Here is a 25,776-nt window from a genome sequence, read left to right on the forward strand (position 1 = left end):
CTCCCAACACCTGCCAACCTCAGCAGCTGGTATGAAGATAAGACAGACAGGTGTGCTGCTTGTGGTGAGAAGGGAACACTTCAACATATTTTGAGTGCATGCAGAGTCAATCTTTCCAGCGGCATGTACACTTGGAGACATAACAACGTTCTCAAAGTTGTAACAGAGGCGGTTGAGCAGAGAGTACTGCAGCACAACTTATCTCATGCCCCATGCTGCACAGAACATCGCATATCATTTGTGAAAGAAGGCTCCAAGTCAAGGGTGTACAGCATAGGCACACAATCAAGCATACTTTCTTCAGCCAATGATTGGTGTGTCAAGGCGGACCTGGACAGGAAAGGCAGTTTCCCGGAGCAAATAGCTTTCACAACATTGCGTCCAGATATAATCGTATGGTCTGACACCAGTAGAGAAGTAGTTATTGGTGAACTCACAGTCCCTGGGAAGACAACATCGATGAAGCCCATGAGCGCAAGTTAACCAAGTATGCAGAGTTAAGATCAGAGTGCAGAGACAGAGGGTGGAAGGTCTCATGCCATCCATTCCACATAGGCTGCCATGGGTTTATTGCGTTCACTTTCCAGAAGCGGCTGCGTGACCTTGGCTTCACCAGAAGAGAAATCAAGTCAACCAGCAGGGCTGTAGCTGAGGCAGCAGAGAAAGGATCAGCATGGGTGTGAACCAAGTATGTCTAGAGGGGCAGATAGTCAGACAGTGTATACATATCTTGCAAACCCTTCAGTAGTTGCATAGTCACCTGAAGAGCAGACTATCTGTTGGATGGAAGTGACCAACAACTCTGATAGAGGCAGATGCCAAGTTTTTAAGCTCACCAGTGGGAGGTGGTGCTTTAGCACTGCTGGCCCACCACCTCGAGGGAGTCTTGATCATAAGCAGGCCGAAACTCCTGAAGGCAGGTGGCAGATCAACTGATGATCCCACTGGTGATAGCACAGGACAGTTAACATCTTAGTCCACGTGTATTTTGTAACTCTATTCACATGTGGTTGTCACTGACATGACATTTATTTAGTGTTGAGGTGGATGTTTTAGATCCATTAATGGCTTTAATATAAATATCGGTTACTTTTTACACTAATTATAAACTAGAAGCTTTTTTTGCTGGTGAGGGTGGGGCAGGGAGGTGTGTGGACATCATTGCCTCGCTACTGCTTATGCATAGGAGTGGGAGTTGGGGGGGTGCTTTGGGGTTCTAACATTTAACTGTCATTCATTCTTTGGGGCACTCCTCTGTTTTCGTGGATGTCTGCGAAGAAAAAGAATTTCAGGATATATATTGTATACATTTCTATGACATTAAATGCACCTATTGAATCATAAAGGTATGGAGTTGTGCAGCACAGAACCACGTTCCTCAACCCTTTATGTCCATGCCAACCGTTTTGTCTATGTAAAATAATCCTAATTTTTCACTTTAGGACCATATCTTTCAAAGTAATGACACTCTTTTAAATATCGCAATTGTATCTGATTCCATCTCTTCCTCTGACAGGGTGTTTCAGATATCAAATACTCTCTGGATTAAAAAAAACTTACTGTGCCCTATTGTTTTTGATACCACTAATATAGGATAGAGATTTTGACTACTTGACCTATCTAATCTTCTCATGATCATATATACTCCTATCAGGTCACCCTTCAGCTCCCTTCACTTCAAAGTTCGAAGTAAATTTATTATTAAATTTATAATGTCACTAAGTACTACCCAGAGGTTCATTTTCTTGCAGGCATTCACAGTAGAACAAAGAAACGCAATAGAATCAATGAAAAACTACACACAAACAAAGAATGACAAACAACCAATGCACAATGTGCAGGATAAACAGGTTCACCTTTTCCAATTTGTTCCCATAATTAGAATTCTCCAATTCAGGTGCAATACTGGTTAATTCCTTCCATTCTCTTTCTAGTTCATTCACATCTTTCCTTTTGTACGGCTCGCTCCGGAACTGCACACAATATCCCAAGTGTGGTCTGCCCAGCGTTTTGTTGAGTTGCAGACTTGAGCCCAACTACTTGCCTTGCTGGCCTAATAAGATCTTCCAGTAATGGCAGTAGTATCAGGAAGTTCCCATGTACTGTACCCCTTGTAAGGGGGTTTCATCTCTTATGTTACTGCGTAGGCTCATTAAAATGGCTTCTTTGTTATGTTATACTTGGGAATGCTTCTTTGTTATGTTAAATACTGAGAAAGTTCTTGCGCTAGCAGCTTGCTTTGGTTTAGAGTGTGATAAGAACATGTTACGAACCAATTGGGATAGTTGTTATGTTTTCGCTGTATTTGAAGATACTGTATATGTGCGAGGTTTTGGGGCAGAAGGCGGGAGAGAGAGACAGAGGATGGACCAGGTGCTGTGATGTCCACTAGCGGGGTCAGACCCCAAGGAAGGCGTTCGGCGAGGAGACAGATACGGACTCGTGTGGAGCATCTGGTCGACCACCGTGGTTGGTCCCAGGCGGCCGGTCGAGGTGGTCAGAGGGGTCGCAGGGTGAAGAAGAAGGGTCCTGAGCTCCAACTGTTTGCGCACGAAGAGATTGAACTTTGATAAGTGTGGCGCCTTTTATTTTCCTTTTATATTTTATTCTCTATTAATTATATAGTTCCAGTAATATCTATAAACTGTAAATCATTTAATCGTATCTGGTGTATTGTCTGTTATTTGGGCGGGGTGGGGTACATCACACAGCATCCACACAAACTAATTACTCAGTTTGGCGGGGTCAAGGCTGTTTCCCTAGACAACAGCGAGCCGAGCGACCCTGAGGTTGGCCGGGGTGCTACACCCTTGTGCTTAATCCTACATGACTGTCCTTGTGTTGTTGTGTCTCTGATTGCACACCCACTGATGCCATTCATTCTGTGCTTATTCATCTTGGTGCTACTTGCAGACCTACTGATTGCTTTCTCTGGTGTCATTTTCTCTGAAATTACATTTTCTTTCCTGTTGCAGAAAATTATCCAACTGTAAAGCTGAATCTGTACTGCAGCGATTCCTTCCACCACCTCTGTAACTTCCAAGACAATTATATTTGTATTTGTCTCGCCCAGCAGTATTAAAATCAATCAGCTGCAGGTGCCATAGAGTTAAGATGGGGTGGGGGCATATTCTCTGGAGCCATAACTGGGCCAAATGCATGTTTCAGCATGTTTCTGACTTGGAACTAGGTGTCCCTGTCTGTCAATATTTCAGTTTCTGAATTTGCATTCAGTCAATCAGGAATGGTCGATGTATACAGCACAAACATAAACTTTTGCTTGAGAGATAAACTTTGACAAAGTTGTAATGCTTGCCAACAAAATAAATCTGCCTTCATGCAAGGCCAACTGACTTGATCTAATGTATAGTTTGGACGTATACTGCTGTAGATACTGGCCATTTTATTAGGTACACCTCTACCGTTAATGCAAATATCTAATCAGCAAACCAATTCAAAATGTGGAGTAACTCAATGCATAAAAGCATGCAGGCATGGTCAAGAGGTTCAGTTGTTGTTTGGACCAAACATCAGAATGGGAAAAAAATGTGATCTCAGTGACTTTGACTGTGGAACAATTGTTGGTGCCAGACAGGGTGATTTGAGTATCTCAGAAACTGCTGGCCTCCCGGGATTTTGATGCATAAGATTCTCCAGAAAATAGTGTGAGAAATTTACAGAAAATAGTGTGAGAAACAAAAAAAAACAGCGAGTGATCACCAGTTTTATGGGCAAAATATACCTTGTTAATGAGAGAAATCACAGGAGAATGGACAGACTAGTTCACGCTGACAGGAAGGCGGCAGTACCTCAAATAACCAGTGGTGTGCAGAAGACCATCTCTGAAAGCTCAATGCATCGAACCTTGAAGTGGATGGACTACAGCAGCGGAGGACCTTAAATATACACTCATTGGCCACTTTATTACATGCAGGACATGCAGGTAGCTAATAAAGTGAACATTACATCCAATAAAACAAAGATTTTATACTCATGTGCCTCTTATCAAAACCCTAAAGCACTTCTTCTCTGTAAGCAATCATAATGGTCATAAATAGTATTGGGTTGAAAGACTGATCCTTTTCTTAGTCTATGCTGTTGTTAAGGTAAAGGCTGCTGGAGGACAGTAATATGAAGAGCTGCCATGATCTTTAATTAAATCATGCTGTACTTCAGCAGAAACCACCAGCAAATGGCAGTGTGCAGTTCTGTATGCTCTCCTGCAGAAGTCAGGGACATGCTGAATATCTCATGCTGGTATAACTGAGCACCCACTCTGCTGTTGGAATAGGCATTGAGTTCAGAGTTGGCGCACTGGTCCCTCAGCTTTACACCAGGGATGGCCAGTGTACATCACACAACTCCCATCCCTTCCCTTCCAATGGGGCTATCAATTTTGTTTGTAATGATAAGCGAGAATGTTTTTAAAATTTTATTGTTTTAAAAATGTTTGTCATGTTACTTAAACCCTTTAGAACTATTTTAAATTTCTGATCAACTTAGGTTTAAAATTAGTTTAAAGGCCTTTGTCAAATGAAAACTTAGCCCCAAGGCTTCGTCACCAGTCCTGGGCCAGTTCTCTTCACAGGGCATTTGTGACTGTGATGCGTTGAACACAGCTGGACCTGCAGGACTGCCCAAGTCAATGTGGCCATGGGAAAAGTGCAGTCAACTTGAACAGCAATTGGGGCTCCAGCTAACATCGCTTTAGTCCATTCAGAACTCCGCTTCCTTATTCTCACACAGGCATGGACCATTGAACTTACATCTTCCTGCAGGACTTGAACCCGCAGCCTACTGATTTAGAGATAACAATGATGCTACTGAGCCAAACAAAGACTGATCTGATTTGTTTACTCTACAGATAATTTAGAATAGCAAATGAATCTTTCTCCATGCCATTAAGCAAGCCAAGGCAGAACAATTGCCAAAGCTACTTTAGAATGTACATAGCCAAATATATTAATGAAGAGTAAAATATGTAACAAAATCAGCAAAGTAATGGCTATTATCCATGTTTTGCTCAGGTACTGTACATGAATCATTTCTGTACTGCTGCTGAATTTATATTTTCATTTTCTGTGATTTAAACAATACAATTTTATCTCTTTGTTCCAAATAAATCTTGTCTGTTTCACTTCATTTGGAGCTATTTAGCATCACATGTACAACTGCAGCTTTCACAGGGGAGACTAAGCTAAATGCTTTTTGAGCCATAAGCCATATGTCATAAGCTCTCATATGCAGTACTTTGGGAATTGCTTAGGCTAATCTATGCACTTTCCAGTAATATATGCAGAATTTGCCAAATTTCTCAGGAAAGAAAATGGACAAAAGAAAGCATCTTCTAATTTTACATTTAAAGGATTGAAAATCATATTCTGAGGATGAGCATATTCTAAACAAAATCATTTGCATTTAGATACAAACACACCATCGCTTTCTACACTGATGATTGCACAGAATAAATGAACAATCAGGTGCAGTAACTAGCTTTCCTGTTCTGCCAGGAGCATTTTCTTGCTGTATGATACATTGAGAAATTAACCATTTGTTGGTACAATTTTTTTTCTTTCCTGGTAAAGCGGGAACAAGCTACATTTCTTTGTTATTTATATAGCTTACCATCAATGCTTGAATATAGATGTTATGAAACAATCATTTAGAAATGTTACAGACTTGTAATATTGCCCAAAGCATGTGTCACGGAAGTTGTTATCTACTGAATAGAAAGAGTAATGACCTCAATTGTACAGTCAATGGCAATGTGATACTGATTGCCGAGTAAAAGCACGATGCCTAGAAGGGTCCAGCTATCTCTGTGGTCTGGCTTTTACTCTCCGCTGACCAGAATTATAGTTCCAACAAGTAAGTTAAGAAGCCAACCACGATGAGGAATTCTTCCAGACTGCAAACCAGAAAATGAAAAGCACACTAAATAACCAGCTCTTTAAGCATTTTATACACTTTGAGATAAAGATTAGAAATCAAAATCAAATCAAATGAAGTTTAATTATCATTCAAACCATACATAGATACAGCTGAACAAGAAAGTGTTCCTCTGGCGCTGAGGTGCAAAACATTCAAAATAATGAGCAAAGAAGCATACTCACTCAAATCAAAACATACATTTAGTCTAAGATGCTGAGTGACGATGACTGGCAATCGATGGTGCAATCACCTGGCAGTGTGCAGACACACACAATCCAGATTGTCATTCCACCGTTTGAACAAGGGAGGGCAGCACTGATGGGAGAAGCCAGGCCCCAGCTGTGCGGACACCACACTGTAATGTCTCCGCATCTTATCACCTGGTCTGCAGCCTGAGGCCTTGTCCTCGCTACAATCGAGGCTACACAGTTTCTGTGTCATCTGTCCCTCCACCAGACAAGGGTAACAGGCCTTTGGCAACTCACATTATCACTGTCCAACAGAGTTCTGCAATCACAAGTGAAATGTCCGAGACAATCTCCCATGGTTATACTGCGCCAACTCTGATGCTTCTAAGTAGCAGGGAGCAACAAGGTCCACTGCCAGATCTGCTCCCCCGAAGCCAAACCGGCTCCTCTGACATCCCAGCAGGCTCTCTCGATATCCCAAATGTCTCCCAACCAGTTCCTCCTCCAACATCTTGGCCGGCCCCTTCAATGCCTTGGCTGACTCCGCCACCAACACCAGTCCAGCAACTCCGATCAACGAGCAGCTCACTGATGGAGTAACCCTGCAGCACACGAAGTTCTTGGACTAGAATTGTCTTTGGATCATAAGAAAAACCCAATTTTACAAAGAAGAAAACACACACGTCATTAAGATTAAAGCTGAAGTGTCATAATAAACTTAAGGCTTTTTAAAAATCTTGTAAGCACAGACTATTCTGATGTTCAGAAGCGTTCAGAAATGTTTAATAATGAATGAAGTATTGATTTTCTAAAACAATTTATTAAAATGCTAAGGCAATAAGGAAGAAATAAAATACGCTAAAACATATGTGGATTATTCACATGTGAATAATCAAAATTATTAATGCAACACATTTAATTTGTAAAATGCATCAAATTTCCCTTTACTCTCACTGCCATTTCTGTCCATTGAACTGAGTGTCTTTGATTTTCCTACTTTGGTTCTAACTTGGTACCAGTTCATTGTAGATGCTGGACAATTCAGCAAATTCATGTGCAACCAATGGGAAATTGAAAATATGCGTATTTGACTAGTGACACTGATTTCAAAATTAATATGATGATCAATATATTGTCATGAACAGCAATACAGTTACTGACCACTCAATTATGGGCAGAGATCTGTACATCAGAAATTCAGCAGAGTGCCATTAGCACAGTCTTGCTGTATCTGAACACATTCTGAATAGACGCTGTAAACTTCAGGTCAGGGTACAAAGCACAGTTTCTGACAATGATCCGAAGGAGATGTTATCAATCGCAGTAGCTGACAACACCAGCACAAATGAAAAGATTGGCTCAAAGATACAGAAGTAGGATGGAAGGACGCAGAGCAAACATTGAATCGAGAAGCACTGCTGTAGTCAGCATGTTTCAGCGGGAGCTGCCAGAGGGGCAATATTGAGGGAGCACTTTGAATGACCCCAGCACAAAGTGTGACAGCCAACAAGTAACATCCATCAGATGCTTTATTTATGTCCCAGCCTACCTTCTGGCATGGAATCACCATTCATATTTCAGGCCACTATATACAGGGTGTGAAAGGCGGTTCATGCTGTCTCTGCAGCCAATATGATGTTTCGGAGAAGGGACATCTCTGAATATCTGAATAAGAATTGAGGAAGCATCGTGGGTGTAATGTGATGTTCAGTGAGAGAAATATGCTCTTGAAGTAAACGGAAGAGATTTATTTCGGCCTGAGGATGGACATACATTGTCTACAATTAATCAAAGCAAAGACTGAATCCAAAAGTAAAGCAAGAAGACCTGAAAACATCATTAAATGTCAACTTTTCTCAGGCTTCTGCAGGACCTTGTTACATACTGACCTGATTCTGTCAAGCCCAGAAGAAGGATGCACCATGCCTTAGTAAAGGAACATGGGCTGGTTTCATGAAGGATATAGCAATGGCACAGGAAAATGAGTAAAAACCAGGTGCAGATAGCCTGTTCCTGCTCTGAAGTCTCATACTCTTTGGACTCTGCATGTTAAGCCTTATTAAGGCATATTATGGTCAATGGTCAAGAGAAGCCAATTGACTTTGTATCCCACATTCTAACAAGGAATTACAGGAACTACGTTTGAATAGAAAGGCTGCACTTGGAATCATATATGGGATCAAATGTTTTCAGCCATTCTTGTTAGGCAGACTATTAACAATGGTGACTAATGACAAATCCTTGCCGGTCATTATTGGAAGTGATCTCCAAGGATGCAATGATGCTTAACTTGTTGATCCAATATGATAATGGTATTGAATATCAAGCATCCAAACAGACAGATGGCTTAATTTGCCTGACTTATAAAAACACTGAATGAAATGTACAAGGTAATATACTGTATATTGTACAGACTGTGGAGGGTGAATTATTATTGAAGAGGTGAAGAGAGTGATATTGGCAGAGCAGAGAGCATGCTGTATTGAAACATGGATGTGAGTATACTTTGACTGGGCATTCTGAGCACTATGTACCCAAGGTATAGGCAGTCTCCAGGCTGCATGATGGCTACATTCCAGAGAACTGTGCATAAGACAAGTTTTCCATTTATCAGAACCATGCATTTTCTATTGTAACCGATCTTATATTCTTCTATAAACACTTGCTATAATTCTTTTATTTCATTCAATAATCACCTTGATTCTACCCATAATTAAGCTAATGGAATATATACTGCATCCAGTCATTAATGAATGCCGTGAGCCCTTTTATTATTATTATTACTAGCTTTAAAAATGTTTTAAAATGCATGGGAGAAGTTGCACAAAGTCAGATTTTCATAATCAGGTCATTTGTAACCCAGGGAGCTCCTGTGTGTTCATCTAATTTATTGACACTAAAGAGTTAGTATAATGGTCTTCGATGTCATTTTGGTTTAAAGAGTTTGTGCATCAAAATGGGGTCAAATGCTGTTTCACATTTATTTATCATTCAGCCTCAAACTGAGAGGCTGATAGTTCAGTGAAAGAGGCATGAAAGAAACAAACCATGCAAGGCAAATCACATTCAATTATGAAGCATCTACTCGCAGATTTTGTTCAAAATATGGATCAATCAACTGCTACTATACTGCTGGACACATTTGATTTTATGTGTGCTGTTCTCAAAGTTAGAGTAGAGATGAACATCAAATAAACCAGAAACGAATATAGCTATATATGTGTTTTTTGCCGATCATTTTGCACAATCTTGCTGGAAATTAACAGTAGTAATAAAGCCCTTATACATCATTAAGAGCCCAAAGCCATCTTCGGGTTACACATGTGTGAATACATTTCCCTGATGCGATGTACGAATACTTACACCATTGCACATGTCTGGACTTTTCTATTCATTAGCTTAGCAAAAGGATCAGAGAAATAAAATAACAAGCCTCATCAAAAATCCAATGAGTACATTACAATAATATTCACTTATGCTTACCCCTAAATATTGAACTTGCAGAATGGAATTTCTCAATCCAGATTTGGAAACTTTGTTAATACTTGCAACATCTTCTATGGTTTATTCAGAATCTCTGCATCTGTATTTTAGTAGGCTCTGTACTTTCAGTAATGACGTCTGAATAAAAATCAAGCTGAAAATGAGCCACTTGACGGGGGATGAACAATAAAAATCTTCTGCTGCTCGATCAGTCGTTGCAAGGGTTACACAGCAATTGTTGAAGAAGAGATGCCACAGAATATGACTAAAGACAGTTGAGGGTGACATATTCAATGGATCCAGAGATAATGCTGTGGCTCCTAAATTCTACTTAGATCATAATAGGAAAACACAGCAGCAGTTTTTCCAATGTGAATAGAATACTTTTCAATATGGTAATATGCCTTGGTATCAGCTGGGAAGAACTGTAATAAATTGTGTAAAGTTATGGTGTATCATTGTCAAAGATATTGCATAAAACATATTTGTAACGAAAGAAAACTTGCAATGGAAACCGTAGTATGTGATGTTATTTCAGGAATCTCTGATACATTCATTTCAAATTCTTCCTGCAGCTACCAAACCAGAGGCAGTAACCTGTTTATCTTCAATGGATTAATGACTTCAATATTGCGGCAAATAAGAATTTAACATGAAAATGTTACCAGCTCATACAGCATTGAAGGCAACTTTCAGGCTCTTTTGATTGAAGATCCACTCTTATCATAATCGGTGGCATCTAGGTTACTTTGTATTGTGAGGTTCCTTCTTCTAAGCTCAGCTTCCATACTGATGGAGTGAGAGAGTTCCTGCAGACTGATAGCACTGGGAGTTCAACAGCTCCGGTGCATTGGGAAAACAGGTACTGATGCTTTGGGGAAATGGTAGGAAAAGAGTCAGACATCTTTGATTCTAGGACTCTGTGAGGAACCTCGGGAGTTTGGAAGGGAGGACTGTCTGGTAGGGGGGTGGTAACAAGTGAAAGTAAGAGATGAGGCAGTGGGAGAGTGTGTTAAGATGCTCAGAAGAACATCTGAAGGACAGGAGAATATGAGAAGAGGATTGCAAGCTGCTGAGAAAAGAATGCGGATAAGCACAAGAGATTCTGCAACGCAAAGTGTAGAAGGAACTCAGTAATTCAGCCAGCATCTATGGAGGTGGATAAACAGTCAACGTTCTGGGCTGAGATCCTTCACCAGGACTGAAAAGTAAAGGGGAATAAGCCAGAACGTTAAGGTGTGGGGGAGGGGGAAGGGAGGGAATGGTCTACAAGCTAATAGTGAAACCAGGTGAGGGGGCAGTGGGTGGGGGAAGAGGATGAAATAACAAGCTGGGATGTGATAGGTGGAAGAGGCGAAGGGCTGAAGAAGAAGGAATCTGATAGGAGAGGACAGTGGGCCATGGAATAAAGAAAAGAAGGAGCAGCAGCAGAAGGAGGTGATGGGCTGGTGAGGAAAAGAGAAGTGGTGAGAGGGCAACAGAATGGGGAATAGAAAAAGGGAGAAAGGGAGGTCGGAAAATTCACTGGAAGTTAGGGAAATTAATATTCAAGCCATTAGGTTGAAAGCTACCTGGATAGAATATGAAGTGTTGCTCTTCCAGTCTGAGAGTGGCCTTATCATGGCAGTGGAGAAGACTGTGGGCTGACATGTCAGAATGGAACTAACTGGGAAGTCGAATTGAAATGGTGACCACTGGGAAATTCCGCCTTATGTAGTGGACAGAGCGAAGGTGCTCATAAAGTGATCTTCTAATCCATTTCAATGTATAGGAGGCTGCAGTATGAGCATGACACCACCCTGACAGACTCACAGACGAAGTGTTACCTCACCTGGATGGACTGCTTGGGTCCGGAATGGTGGTGAGGAGAACGTTGCAGGGGCCGGGTAGCACTTGCCCCTCTTGCATTTGCTCAGGTCATTTAGGAATGGCAAGTGAGAAGAAATCCACGGTTGGTCTGGCTGGAAGAGAAAGGAAGTAAACCATGACATTTGAAAATCAGCAACATATGGTTTCATAGAGCTCAGCTGAACTTGAAATATGCTAACATCACATCACCAAAGCCTCACTGTGATTCTTGAAGCGAGAACCTTCATACCTGGTCATGGCTGATAATCACATTAAATTGTTAAATTCTTCTATCACTGTTTGTTAAGTGGATGCTAACAGTACTGGAATAATTAAAGCTCAGTACTGGTGGGGTGCTGGTACAGTCATAAATTGACATTTGAACAAGGATTCCAGCAGGAACAGTGAACAAAAATCTGCAATATAATGACCATTTTCATAGCAAAACTTTGAAGACAGTTCACAAGCTGTCTTCCAAAGTCTGTAAGAGTAAATTGGTAACAGTCCAGCCAGAATTTCTCCACGTAACCAGCAGCTTTTCCACATTTAATTATCAGAGGAGAAGGCACTCCACTGACTGTAGACTCTGGGTCAGCGAGGACTAATGGTTGACACTGAGCCACAGAAGGGGATATTCAAGGTATGACAAAAAACTAGATCAAAAAGGTAAGATTGGGGATTATTTTTAAAAAGGAATGAGAAATTCAGAGAAATAATAAGGTTCAGGAAGAGAATTCAGGTACAGAAAGCACACCACTAATTATGGAATGATTAAAATGGACTGTTAATCAGAACTGAAGTTCATACATACTTTGGAGAACGGCGGAGGGCTCACAAGGGGTATGGGTGGTGGGAGGATGGCAGTGGTGGAAGTGTATAGAGTTCGGGAGGGCAAGGGAATGGAGGAAATTTGAAAGCAAGTAAATGAGTTTTAGAAGTCACAATAAGTCATTTCGGTCATGTCTGTGTTTGCAGTGTCTCGGAGAAAAGTGAGGAAAGCAAAGGAAGGTGAAAGAGCAATATTAGGAAAAGAGGAACAGCATGCTGGAAACAAAACACAAAACTCCTCTGAATATATAACGAAGGTATAATAGTCATAGGAAATGGATGATATGCTCTACATATTCCTTTTAAGGATGCTTCTGATGCAGAGTTAACAAAAATGAATGGCGTTTCTTTGGTATGTCATATCATATAGAACAAAGGGCAAACCTCGAGTGACAATGCAAAGTCAATGCTCTGTCTTAACCTTCGGTCTAGGGATCTTAACAAGATATAAGTGCAGGGAAACATTGTTGTTATTTAAAGCATTAAAGTGAAATATTTGTTTCCTACTTGATAATTTCAATACTAGAATCATCAACAGTGAGATCAATGGCAACTTTTGGAATTGGAATCGGAATTGGTGTAATATTGTCACATGTACTAAGGTACGGTGAAAGGATTGCTTCTATGCTGTTTACACAGATCAAATCATGACACAATACACTGAGGCAGTATGAGGTATAATACAGCAATAGTCTTTAGGACAGCTTCTACCCTGCTGTATTAAGACTATTGCTCTTTATACCTCATACTACCTCAGCCTGGTAGTCTCTGCTTTCAGGCTTCTGCATCTTCTGCCTGATACAATAGGAGAGTGCTGGTCTTTGATGATGTCAACTGCTTTAATGAGGCAGCAAGGAGTACAGATAGAGTCCATGGAGGAGAGGTTTACATGATCTGCTGAGCTGTGACGACAACTCTGCAGTTTCTTGAAGTCATTAAAATACTTTAGCCTCCCATTTTTAAGAAAAGCAAATTTAGCTGCAGTGGAAATAATTGGTCCAAACTACAAAAAGGCTGTCACATTGTGCATTTAGATTATTGTTAAGCTGTGATTAAGGTGTAGAAAAGGATTTCAATTTTGCCATGACTGAATTGTCAGGGATCAGCTTTTTCCTTATGGGGATCCTGGTTTTAAAATTTTATCTGAGGAATTTGCCTCACAAAAAAAAGCATTGGCCTTGCCAATACCAACACCTAAAATATGATCAAATTGAAGAAAATATAAATACCGTGCCTTGAAAATAGTATTAACCCCCTACGACTATTTTCACATTTCACTGCCTGATTTTCTGAATTTAGAACATATTGAAGTAGGATTTTTGAGCTCATCCTCAAAACATTGTGCATCATGCCTAATCAAAAGAAAAATAACAAAAGCTGTCAAAATTTACAAAAATTGAAAACCAAAATTGTGAGGCTGAAAGTGTATTCATCTGCTTTGTAGATACTATGCTAACTTTCCTCAGCTGTAATACTCTATATTACCTTACCAACTTAAAGATGAAGGAGGGAGGAGAAGATGGTGGCACGACGCAGCTCGCAGTGGCCACTCCGGGGTGATATCTGCAATCTGTCAAGTAGGGTGCCATGCACAATCCTGATTTGATGGAGACAGATGTGAGAGCACGGAGGAACATCTGGAGAAACTTCTGAAATGCCTGCTTCGCTGCCACTGCTACTGTGTGGTCCAGTGTCTCTGGAGGGGAAGGCCCCGAGTCCTCGGCTTTGCTTGTTGTTCGGCGGCCGGGGCGAGGTCGAAGCACTCATCAGAGGATGGCGTTCAGTGCTCGATTTAGGAGGGCTGATCGGAGGCTCGAAGTTTTCGGACAGACTCAGAGTCTGCTGCGGTCGGGTGCTTCCAATGGTGTGGCATCGGCAAGTTTGCAGCGCTTGGAGGTTCTTGACAGGGAGTTTCTCCCTTCTACCGTCTGCGTGAGATGATGAGTCTATCGGAACTTTGAGACTATTTTTTACCGTGCCCATGGTCTGCTCTTTATCAAATTACGGTATTGCTTTGCACTGTTGTAACTATATGTTATAATTATGTGGTTTTGTCAGTTTTAGTCTTGGTTTGTCTTGTGTTTCTGTGATATCACTCTGGAGGAACATTGTATCATTTTTTAATGCATGCATTTCTAAATGCTGCATTGCCCAAATATGTGAATGTAAACTATAAATGCAAAGCCTGAATGAAATATTTCCCGCAGGCTTCTGGTCTCAATAGAAGCAGCTGGACTCAATAGCAGTATCTGGAGGAGAAAACTAGTGTACTTCTGCCCTGTCCTGTCCTGCATCTGCACAGACATTGCTTTCATTGTGGATGGTGAAATTATCCCTCATTTCCATTGGAACGTTTCTCCATTCTGTACTATAATTTACAATAAATCTGCCTTTCTCCTTTTGTCATCCTTCATCATTTGAATACACTTAAGAATAAACCTTTTTATGAGACCAACAGGTGTGTGTGTTTATTTTGTAGCTGCCTTCCTATCATCTACTGAATGATGATGTTTCCCTTTGGATTAGAGACTCTGCCAGATATACAAATTATTATTTAATATATTTTCAAACATTATAAATTTAAACATATAATTTTTTATGTGATGGTAAATGACTGATTTCCATCTTTCACCCCATACTCATGGCTTGACATAAACTCAGTGCCCAGTTACCTCCTGTGACCTAATAAAGTGGCCAGTGAGTGTGGTGCCTCCTATACCTAAAAAAGTGGCCACTCAGTGTACCATGTACTTTCATGGTCTTCTGTTGCTGCAGCCCATCCATCTCACGATTTGATGTAACTCTGTGTTCACCAGCAACTTTTGTGTGTGTTGCTTGAAATTCCAGCATCTGCAGATTCAAGATTCGATGTGTTGTGCTTTTCTGCACATTGCTTTTGTTGTGCATGGTTATTTGAGTTACTGTCACCTTCGTGTAAGCTTGAACCAGTCTCGCCATTTTCCTCTGACCTCTGTCATTAAAAAGTTTTCGCCAACAGAAATGCCACTCTTTGGATATTTTGTTTGCTTTTCACACCATTCTCTGGAAACTTTAGAGTCTATCCAACATGAAAATCTCAGGAGATTAGCAGTTTCTGGCACCAAACATCTTTCCATACTCAAAGTCACTTACTGTAGATCACATTTCTTTCCCATTCGGATGTTTGGTCTAGATCTATTGACCATGCCTGCATCCTTTTATGCATTGAGTTACTGCCTGATGATTGGCTAATTGCATATATGCATTAAAGAGTAGGGATACAGGGTATACCTAATAAAGTGGCCACTGAGTGTACATTTGCTCTGGTACCTTAAAACATTAAATTTAGGAAGCTCATCTTCATGTTTCAGTCTCTTCACTTACCATCCCCGATTTTGTGTCAAGCTTTACAAACATCACCAATTTTTATTCTTTTATCCATCCTGTCTGAACACCAGCATATCCTTCTTTAGAACACAGAACATAGAACACTACAGCACAGTACAGGACCTTCAGCCTACAATGTTGTGCCGACCCTCAAACCCTGCTTCCCATATAACCCCCCACCTTAAATTCCTTCATATACCTGTCTAGTAGTCTCTTAAATTTCACTACTGTATCTACCTCCACCAATGACTCAGGCAGGGCATTCCACGCACCAACCACTCTCTGAGTAAAAAACCTTCCTCTAATATCCCCCTTGAACTTCACACCCCTTACCTTAAAGCCATGTCCACTTGTATTGAGCAGTGGCGCCCTGGGGAAGAGGCACTGGCTGTCCACTCTATCTATTCCTCTTAATATCTTGTATAACTCTATCATGTCTCCTCTCATCCTCCTTCTCTCCAGAGAGTAAAGACCTAGCCCCCTTAATCTCTGATCATAATGCATACTCTCTAAAGCAGGCAGCATCCTGGTAAATCTCCTCTGTACCCTTTCCAATGCTTCCACATCCTTCCTATAGTGAGGCGACCAGAACTGGACACGGTACTCCGAAGTGTGGCCTAACCGGAGTTTTATAGAGCGCATCATTATCCCGAGACTCTTGAACTCTATCCCTCGACTTATGAAGGTTAACACCCCATAAGCTTTCTTAACTACCCTATCTACCTGTGAGGCAACTTTCAGGGATCTGTGGACATGTACCCCCAGATCACTCTGTTCCTCCACAATACCAAGTATCCTGCCATTTACTTTGTACTCTGCCTTGGAGTTTGTCCTTCCAAAGTGTACCACCTCACTCTTCTCTGGGTTGAACTCCATCTGCCACTTCTCAGCCCACTTCTGCATCTTATCAATGTCTCCCTGCAATCTTCAACAATCCCCTACACTATCCACAATACCACCAACATTTGTGTCGTCTGCAAACTTGCCAGCCCACCCTTCTAACCCCACATCCAGATGGTTAATAAAAATCATGAAAAGTAGAGGTCCCAGAACCGATCCTTGTGGGACACCACTAGTCACAACCCTCCAATCCAAATGTACTCCCTCCACCACCACCCTCTGCCTTCTGCAGGCAAGCCAATTCTGAATCCACCTGGCCAAACTTCCCTGGATCCCATGCCTTCTGACTTTCTGAATAAGCCTACTGTGTGGAACTATGTCAAATGCCTTACTAAAATCTATGTAGATCACATCCAGTACACTACCCTCATCTATATGCCTGGTCACCTCCTCAAAGAACTCTATCAGGCTTGTTAGACATGATCTGTTCTTCACAAAGCCATGCTGACTGTCCCTGATCAGACCATGATTCTCTAACTGCCTATAGATCCTATCTCTAAGAATCTTTTCCAACAGCTTTCCCACCACAGACGTAAGGCTCACTGGTCTATAATTACCTGGACTATCCCCAATAGCTTTTTTGAACAAAGGGACAACATTTGCCTCCCTCCAATCCTCAGGGACCATTCTCGTGGACAACGGGACACAAAGATCCTAGCCAGAGGCTCAGTAACCTCTTCCCTCAACTCATGGAGCAGCCTGAGGAATATTCCATCAGGCCCAGGGGACTTACCCGTCCTAATGTATTTTAACAACCCCAACACCTCCTCTCCCTTAATATCAACATGCTCCAGAACATCAACCTCATTCTTATTGTCCTCACCGTCATCAAGTTCCCTCTCATTGGTGAATACTGAAGAGAAGTATTCATTGCGGACCTCGCTCACTTCCACAGCCTCCAGGCACATCTTCCCATCTTTATCTCTAATCAGTTCTATCTTTACTCCTGTCATCCTTTTGTTCTTCACATAATTGAAGAGTGCCTTGGGATTTTCTTTACCCTACTCACCAAGGCCTTCTCATGCCCCCTTCTTGCTCTCCTCAGCCCCTTCTTAAGATTCTATTTTGCTACCTCTCTGATTCTATCCTTTTCCATGATAATGGTAAAGGCCAGGGAGCAGTGGTCACTGTCCCCCAGATGCTCACCCACTGAGAGATCAGTGACCTGACCTGGTCCATTAGCTAATAATAGATCTAGTATGGCATTCCCCCTAGTCGGCCTGTCCACATACTGTGACAGGAATCCTTCCCAGACACACTTAACAAACTCTGCCCCGTCTAAACCATTGGAAACAATCAGATGGAAATCAATGTTAGGGAAGTTAAAGTCACCCATGATAACAAACCTGTTATTTTTGCACCTTTCCAAAATCTGCCTCCCAATCTGCTCCCCTGTATCTCTGCTGCTACCAGGGGGCCTATAGAATACTCCCAATAGAGTAACTGCTCCCTTCCTGTTCCTGACTTCCACCCATACTGACTCAAAAGAGGATCCTGCTACATTACTCACCCTTTCCGTAGCTGTAATAGTATCCCTGACCAGTAATGCCACCCCTCCTCCCCTTCCTCCCCCCCCCCATCCCTTTTAAAGCACTGAAATCCAGGAATATTGAGAATCCATTCCTGCCCTGGTGCCAGCCAAACCTCTGTAATGGCCACTACTTCATAATTCCATGTATGTATACAAGCTCTCAGTTCATCGCCTATGTTCCTGATGCTTCTTGCATTGAAGTACATGCACTTTAGTCCTTCTACCTTACTACCTTTACACCCTTTATTCTGTTTCCCTTTCCTCATAGCCTCTTTGTATGTTAGATCTGGCTTTACTCCATGTACTATACTTGCAGTTCTCTCATGACCTTTATCCTCCTCCACCTCACTATCTGCTCTAACACTCTGGTTCCCCTCCCCCCGCAAATCTAGTTTAAACTCCCTGGAGCAGCACTAGCAAATTTTCCCTCTTTAAGCCACTCACCTTTGGCACTCATATTGTACCTCTTCCATTAACAGTACCATCTTCAAGTCAGCATCTATTTTTAAATTCTAGGTTGAATATGCTTCAGAAATTCATGTCTTTTCTCTTCTTGTTGTAAAGCAGTTGTTTAAGGAGAGACGTTCCTTTTGGAAATTTGGAACATCTTAATAAGTGTTATATCGCCAAAAAAACTTCTGATATTCAGTCAGAGTTGTCATGTAGGAAACAGAGAAACCCGTTTAGACACATCAAATTGTTCGCCAACTGGAATAAAGTTTGCGTGCTTCCACTCAAATCAACATACTAAGCACTGCCAACTTGGTAGTGGTCTTTCAAATACTGCAACATCATGATGAGCAAGTAATCTGTTTCAGTGGTTCCTTAAGGTTGTTATAGCTGGAGGTGGCTGTGGGGATAAGCTTCCGCTACCTATTAAATGCTCCCAATGGTGTGTGTTTCAAATAGCCTCTGACAACCAAATCTAGCTCCTGGCCTTCACATGTGGCTTAGCCACTAAGCCCAGCAGAATCATTTCTACAGACAGGAGAAGTGGCAAAGGTGAGTTACTGGTGCATTAAAACCAGCTGCTTTGGCCAGATGGGGCTCATCAGCCACACTTGGCAGCTCATCAAGGAGAAAGAAAACTCTGATCTCAAACATCCGCTGCCTTGTGGCTATACCCACAAATGGGGAAGGATTCAGAAGTAAACTCCAAGAGAAAAGTCTGGAGCTGGAGTCCTACGTTGAGTGCTATGTGGACTGGCAACTCTGACGGCACAGCTGACGCAAAACTGTACAGGTCTCCACCGTTCATTTGGGTTCATCAGACGCATGGAGAGGGAAGGCTTGTTACTTGGGCAACAGCTTGCTCTCTATATTGTACTTCCCTGGCTTGCAACCCTAGGCAGCTAGGATGCAACATCCTTGGGTGACAATGAGCAACGGAGGCGTCTGATTCTGTTTCAGTGATGTATTTTGAGAGAGACCTTAAGATCAACACATTACAGAGACCTCTCCTGGATTCACAACTGTACTAATTGGATCTCTTATATATATCTTATTTTTGGACTCATATTAAAATGGCATCTATAATGGAAGCATTGAAATCGATGCATTGCTCATTCTAGATTCAAGTATTTTTATTACACGTACCTCGAAACATGGAGTGAAACATGTAATTTGCTTTAACGATAACACACCCACAATTGTTGCAACACATTCTGGTGCCCACATACCATGCTCAAAATGCTTGATGGAACAACACGGAACTCATCAAACCACAAAACAAATGTCATTCTTCCCTCTTACATGGTCCTTTAACCCCAGGACAAGTCTCCAGCAAATATGGACTCAGGCCTGCAAACATCGGTCTTCAACCTCCCCAGTAGCTTTACAAAGATTTGCAAGCTTGGCTCCTGCCAATGGGCCTCAACTTCCAGACTTCCGATTCAACCCTGGGCCTTGATCCTCGGCATCAATCCCAGGACATTGACGTAGTTGATAATTATGTTCAGATCTCAGTCTGTTGTAACTCCTAACCTGCAATTCTGAGTCCAGTAATGTGCAATATCACAGTTGGTGTCAGTAGGACCTTGACAAAGTGTGCATGTCTTTTCCCGTCAAAGAGCCATCTGCAGTAGTGTCAAGGATTCAGCCATTTACTGTCAGAGTTGCTTTGAATGTAGGAAGTAGAAGTGGATGAGGCCATTCAGCCCCTCGTGCCTGTGTTGTTATTCAGTCAGATTATTGCAAATCTTTCATCCCATATCACTTTCCTGCATTGACCTCTTATGCCCTCATATGGGTAAAGGCTGAAAATATCATAAAATAGATAATCATTTATTATTGTTCCTACAGTTGTTCATAACATATACACTATTTAATGAACATTTTTCACGGTCTTCATTCACCATGTGAAGTTCTTCTTTGTGATTACATATCAGATTTATTGCCTTGCCGCTGGAGCATATGTGTATGTCACTGTCTGCAAACACTGCATTTTGCCTGACTTTGCAAGCTGATGCTGAATGCCCCATTTTCTTTTTCCAGTTAACACACCCAACTGTTCTAAATGGACATAGAAAAGTGGAATGATTGTCCTGACTGCAATGGTAGTGCTTTCATTGAAACTTACCCCCATGTGACTTGGCCAGATGAAGAAGATGCTGCCATTAATGTAGGCAGACATATTGCATGCACATTCACAGCTGCTGTTGAAGCAAATCTCTCTCGGGTTTTGCAAAGACTTTTCCATGGCTGCAGTGATCTAGGTGGCTCTATCAAAAATGAGATTCCGTGCATAGACAAGTTTGGTCTGATATGTCTATCTGAAAGCCAGCACCAAGCTGATTCCTTAATGCTAAGTGTAAATTAAGAATTTGCAGTGCTGTGCCAGATACTTTAACTCAATTATACACTTGTGGATTGCTTCTTCAGGCCCTTGACTGTGTTTGACAATTTCTTTGTTCTTAGAATCAGAATCAGATCTAATATCACTGGCAGATGTTATTAAATAGGTTGTTTTACTGCAGCAGTACATTGCAATGTATGATAAAAATAATATAACTTACAATGAGAAATATATACAGTCCTGTGCAAAAATCTTCGCCACATATACATATATGCTGGGGTGCCTAAGACTTCAAAGGTCCAATTTAATGTCAGAGAAATGTACAAAATATATATCCTGAATTGCTTTATCTTCACAAACATCCACGAAAACAGAGGAGTTCCCCAAACAATGAACAACAGTTGAACATAAGAACCGCAAAGTCACCTCCAGCTCCCTTCCCTCCCGCACGTAAGCAGCAGCAAGCAATGATTCGCCCTCCCCCACTGGCAAAAAAAAGCATGGGCACTCGCCACCAAGCACTCAAGCGCGAGCAAAGCAATAGCAAGGACACAGACTTGCAGATACACCAAAGGCTTCGCGTTTCACCCGGCATTCAACAAGTTTTCTCTCTCTCCCTAATAAGGGAGAAGGAGCTGTCTCTATCTGCTCCCCAGCGAGCGGGGAGACATAACAAGCAACTCGCTGGTTTACAATGTTAAAAGTCTGTTAGTTTGCGCAGTACTGTAGTTCTGCGCTGGACTGCTGCTGCAAAAACGCAGTTTCATGATATACAGTATGTGAGTGGTGATAAACCTAATTTTGGTATGACTCTGTATTGTGGACTGAGAGTAGGAAGGGAGCAGGGAGAGGGGAATCGTGGTTGGAAAAAGTGGAAGAGAGAGGGGAGGGAGCAGCAAGCATGAGAAAGACATTCTGTAATGATCAATAAACCAATTGTTCGGAATCAAGTGACCTTCCCTGGTGTCCCAGAGCTGGGTATGTCTGCACCTATGGAACTCCCCCGACCTGTTACTTCTTCTAAATAGTGAGTTAGAGTACATTGGTTTATTGTCCATTCAGAAATCAGATGGCAGAAGCTGTTCCTAAAATGTTGAGTGTGTGTCTTTGCGTTCCTGTACCTCCTCCTTGATGGTAGGAATGAGAACATGGCATATCTTCAGCGATGGGGGTCGTTAGTGATGGATGCCGCCTTTCTGAGGCATTAGATTTTGAAGATGTCCTTGGTGCTGCAGAGGCTAGTGCCCATGATGGAGCTGGCTGAGTTTACAACCTTCTGCAACTTTTTCCAATCCTGTGCAGTTGTCCCTCCATACCAGACGTGATGTAACTAGTTAGAATACATCTGTGGAAATTCATGAGAGTTTCTGGTGACATACTAAGTCTCTTCAAACTCCTAACAAATCTAGCCACTGTCGTGTCTTCTTTGTAACTGTGTCGGTATGTTGGGCCCAGAATAGATCTTCAGAGATGTTGACTCCCAGGAATTTAAAACTGCTCACCCTTTCCATTGCTGATCCCTCGATGAGGACTGCTGTGTGCTCCCTCAACTTCCCTTTCCTGAAGTCCACAATCAGTTCCTTTGTCTTACTGATGTTGAGTGCAATGCATTTGTTGCAACATCACTCAACCAGCTGATCCAACTCACTCTTGTACACTTCTTCATCACTATCTGAAATTCTGCCAACAACGGTTGTGTCATCAGCAAATCAGCGTTGAGGGTGCAGAGAGAGTAGAGCAGTGGAATAAGCACATGTGATTCGGGTGCACCAGTGTTGATTGTTAGTGAGGAAGAGAAGCTATTTCTGATCCACACTGACTGTGGTCTTCTGATAAACAAGTCAAGGATCCATTTTCAGAGGCCTAGGTTTTGGAGCTTGTGAAGGTATGATGGTGTTGAATGCTGAACTGTAATCAATAAACAGCAGCCAGAAGTAGATATTGCTCATATCCAGGTGATCCAAGGCCGAGTGGGATTGCATCAGCTGTATTGCTTTTGTGGTGATAAGCAAATCACAATGGCTCCAGATCCTCGTTTAGGCAGGAGCTGATTCTGGCCATGACCAACTTCTCTAAGCACTTCATCACAATAACTGGGAGAACAACTGGGCAATAGTCATTGAGGCAGCTCACCGTGCTCTTCTTGGGCAATGGTATGATTGCCACCCTTTCAAAGCAGGTGGGAACCTCTGACTGCACAGATTTCTGATGACGGTGGGTTAAGTGACTGCAGAATTTCAAACCCTCATTGACAAGGCTACCAATTGTGGGGCAATGTACCAGCTAGTTAACTAATGCTGAGCAGTTACCTGACCCAATCTCCATCAATAGAATGACCTTTCACAGTTCCAAATAGACTTATTTTCATCCACTAGTTCCATAAAATTGCTCATGCAGTAAAACATTTCTATTTCCTTCAAAAAAGTATTGAATACATCCTGTTTATTTAGTGTGATATACTCAGCATGAGTCTGGTCTGCTATTATCTATTGTTGGGCTTTTTTTCTGATCACCGTCTTTTGATTTTCTGAACTGCATTCTAACATTTCCCTGAGGTAAACCTTTAACTTACCAATTTCATATGAGCGTAGATTCCACTAGTTTGTTTCGTTTCATGTAGTCTGCATTCTGCAAGTTCCAAGGTCATTGCCAGTGTTAAGTTGGGTTTCTAGTGAAGCCAGTTTAAGATGTGCTCCTAAAAATACACAAGGACTTGGGAGTGTAAACATTATGCGCCAGTTAGATTAGTTTCCTTTGAACAGGTAGTTGCAGTCATTGCAGCTCACATGACATGACTATTATTAATGACTATCAACATGTAGGGCCACAACGTGATCACAGCTGTAAGCTGCCAGCCTGTGCTGATCAGGGTGACACAGGGATGCAGCGGGTTACGTGCTGGCCTCACAGCTTTATCAAGCCAAATTCGATCTTGACCTCAAGAGCTACTTACACAGAGCTTGCATGTTTTTCCTGTGACCACTTGGGTTTCCTCTGAGTGCTGTGGTTTCCTCCCACTTCATGAAGACCAGCTGCTAGTAAACTGGTCACTATATATTAGAGTAGGTCGCTGTTCAGAAATCTGAGAGCATTAAAATCAGAATCAAGTTTATTATCACCGTCATGTGTCATGAAATTTGTTAACTTAACAGCAGCATTATAATGCAATACAAGATAATGTACTAAGAAAATAAATAAGTAAATCAATTACAGTAAGTATATAAAGTATATGTATATTAAGTAGATTAAAATAGTGCAAAAACAAAAGTAATATATACTTCAAAAAAGTGAGGTAATGTTCATGGGTTCAATGTCCATTTAGGAATCAGATGGCAGAGGGGGAGAAGCTGTTCCTGAATCGCTGAGTCTATGCCTTCAAGCATCTGTACTTCCTACCTGTTGGTAACAATGAGAAGAGAGCATGCCCTGGATGGTGGGGATCCTTAATAATGCGTACCATCTTTCTGAGGCACCACACCTTGAAAGTGCCTTGGATACTACAGTGGCCAGTATCCAAGATGGAGCTGACTAATTTTACAACTTTCTGTAGCTTCTTTTGGTCCTGTGCAGTAGCCACCCTCCCCCGACCCCCATACCAGAGTGTGATGCAGCCTGTCAGAATGCTCTCATGGTATATCAATAAAAGTTTTCAAGTGTTGTAGGTGACAAACTAAATCTCTTCAAACTCCTAATGAAATATTGCCACTGTCTTGCCTTTATTATAGCTGCATTGATATATTAGGAACAAGGACCTCAGAGATCTTGACACAGAGGAACTCGAAATTGCTCACTCTCTCCGCTTCTGATCCCTCTATGAGGATTAGTTCCTGTTCCCTTGTCTTACCCCAGTGAGGTCCACAGTCAGTTCTTTGGTCTTACTGACATTGAGTACAAAGTTGTTGCTGTGACATCACTCAACTTGTTGGTATATCTCACTCCTTTATGCCCTCTTGTCTCCATCTGAGATTCTACCAACAATGGTTGTATCATCAGCAAATGTATAGATACCATTCGATCTATATTCAGCCACATAGTTATAGGTATAGAGAGTGTAGAGCAGTGGGCTAAGCACAAATATCTGAGGTGCACCAGTGTTGATCGTCAGTGACGAGGAGATATTACCAATCCGCACAGATTGTGGTCTTCCGGTTAGGAAGTCAAGGATCCAATTGCACAGGGAGGTACAGAGGCCCAGGATCTGCAGTTTATTGATCAGTACTGTGGGAATAATGGTGTTGAACGCTGAACAATAGTCAATGAACAGCATCCTGAGATGGGTGTTTGTATTTTCCACGTGATCTGAGGCTGTTTGAAGAGCCATTGAGATTGCATCTGCCGTAGACCTATTGTGGCGATAGGCAAATTGCAGTGGGTCCAGGTTCCTGCTGAGGCAGGAGTTCATTCTAGCCATGAGCTACCTCTCAAAGCATTTTATCACCATAGATGTGAGTGCTACCGGGTGATAGTCATTAAGGCAGCTGATACTATTCTTCATAGGCACTGGTATAATTGTTGCCTTTTTGAAGCAGATCCGAACTTCGGACCATAGCAGTGAGATGTTGAAAATGTCCTTAAATACTCCTGCAAGTTGGTTGGCACAAGTTTTCAGAGCCTTACCAGGTACTCCATCGGGACTTTCTGCCTTGCGAGGGTTCACCCTCTTTAAAGACAGCCTGACATTGGCCTCTAAGACAGAGATCACAGGGTCACCTGGAGCAGCAGGGATCTTCACAGCTGAAGTTATATTCTCCCTTTCAAAGCAAGCATAGAAGGCGTTGAGCTCATTTGGTAGTAAAGATAATGAACAGGCTATGGAGAAGTAAGTAAAGGATTGGGATTGCTGTGGGTGCCTGTACGGACATTAATAGTGAAGTGACCTCCTTCTATGTCATAAGAAAAATATAAAA

The sequence above is a fragment of the Mobula birostris genome, chromosome 7 (genome assembly GCF_030028105.1).
Source record: "Mobula birostris isolate sMobBir1 chromosome 7, sMobBir1.hap1, whole genome shotgun sequence".
Taxonomy (NCBI): Eukaryota; Metazoa; Chordata; class Chondrichthyes; order Myliobatiformes; family Myliobatidae; genus Mobula; species Mobula birostris.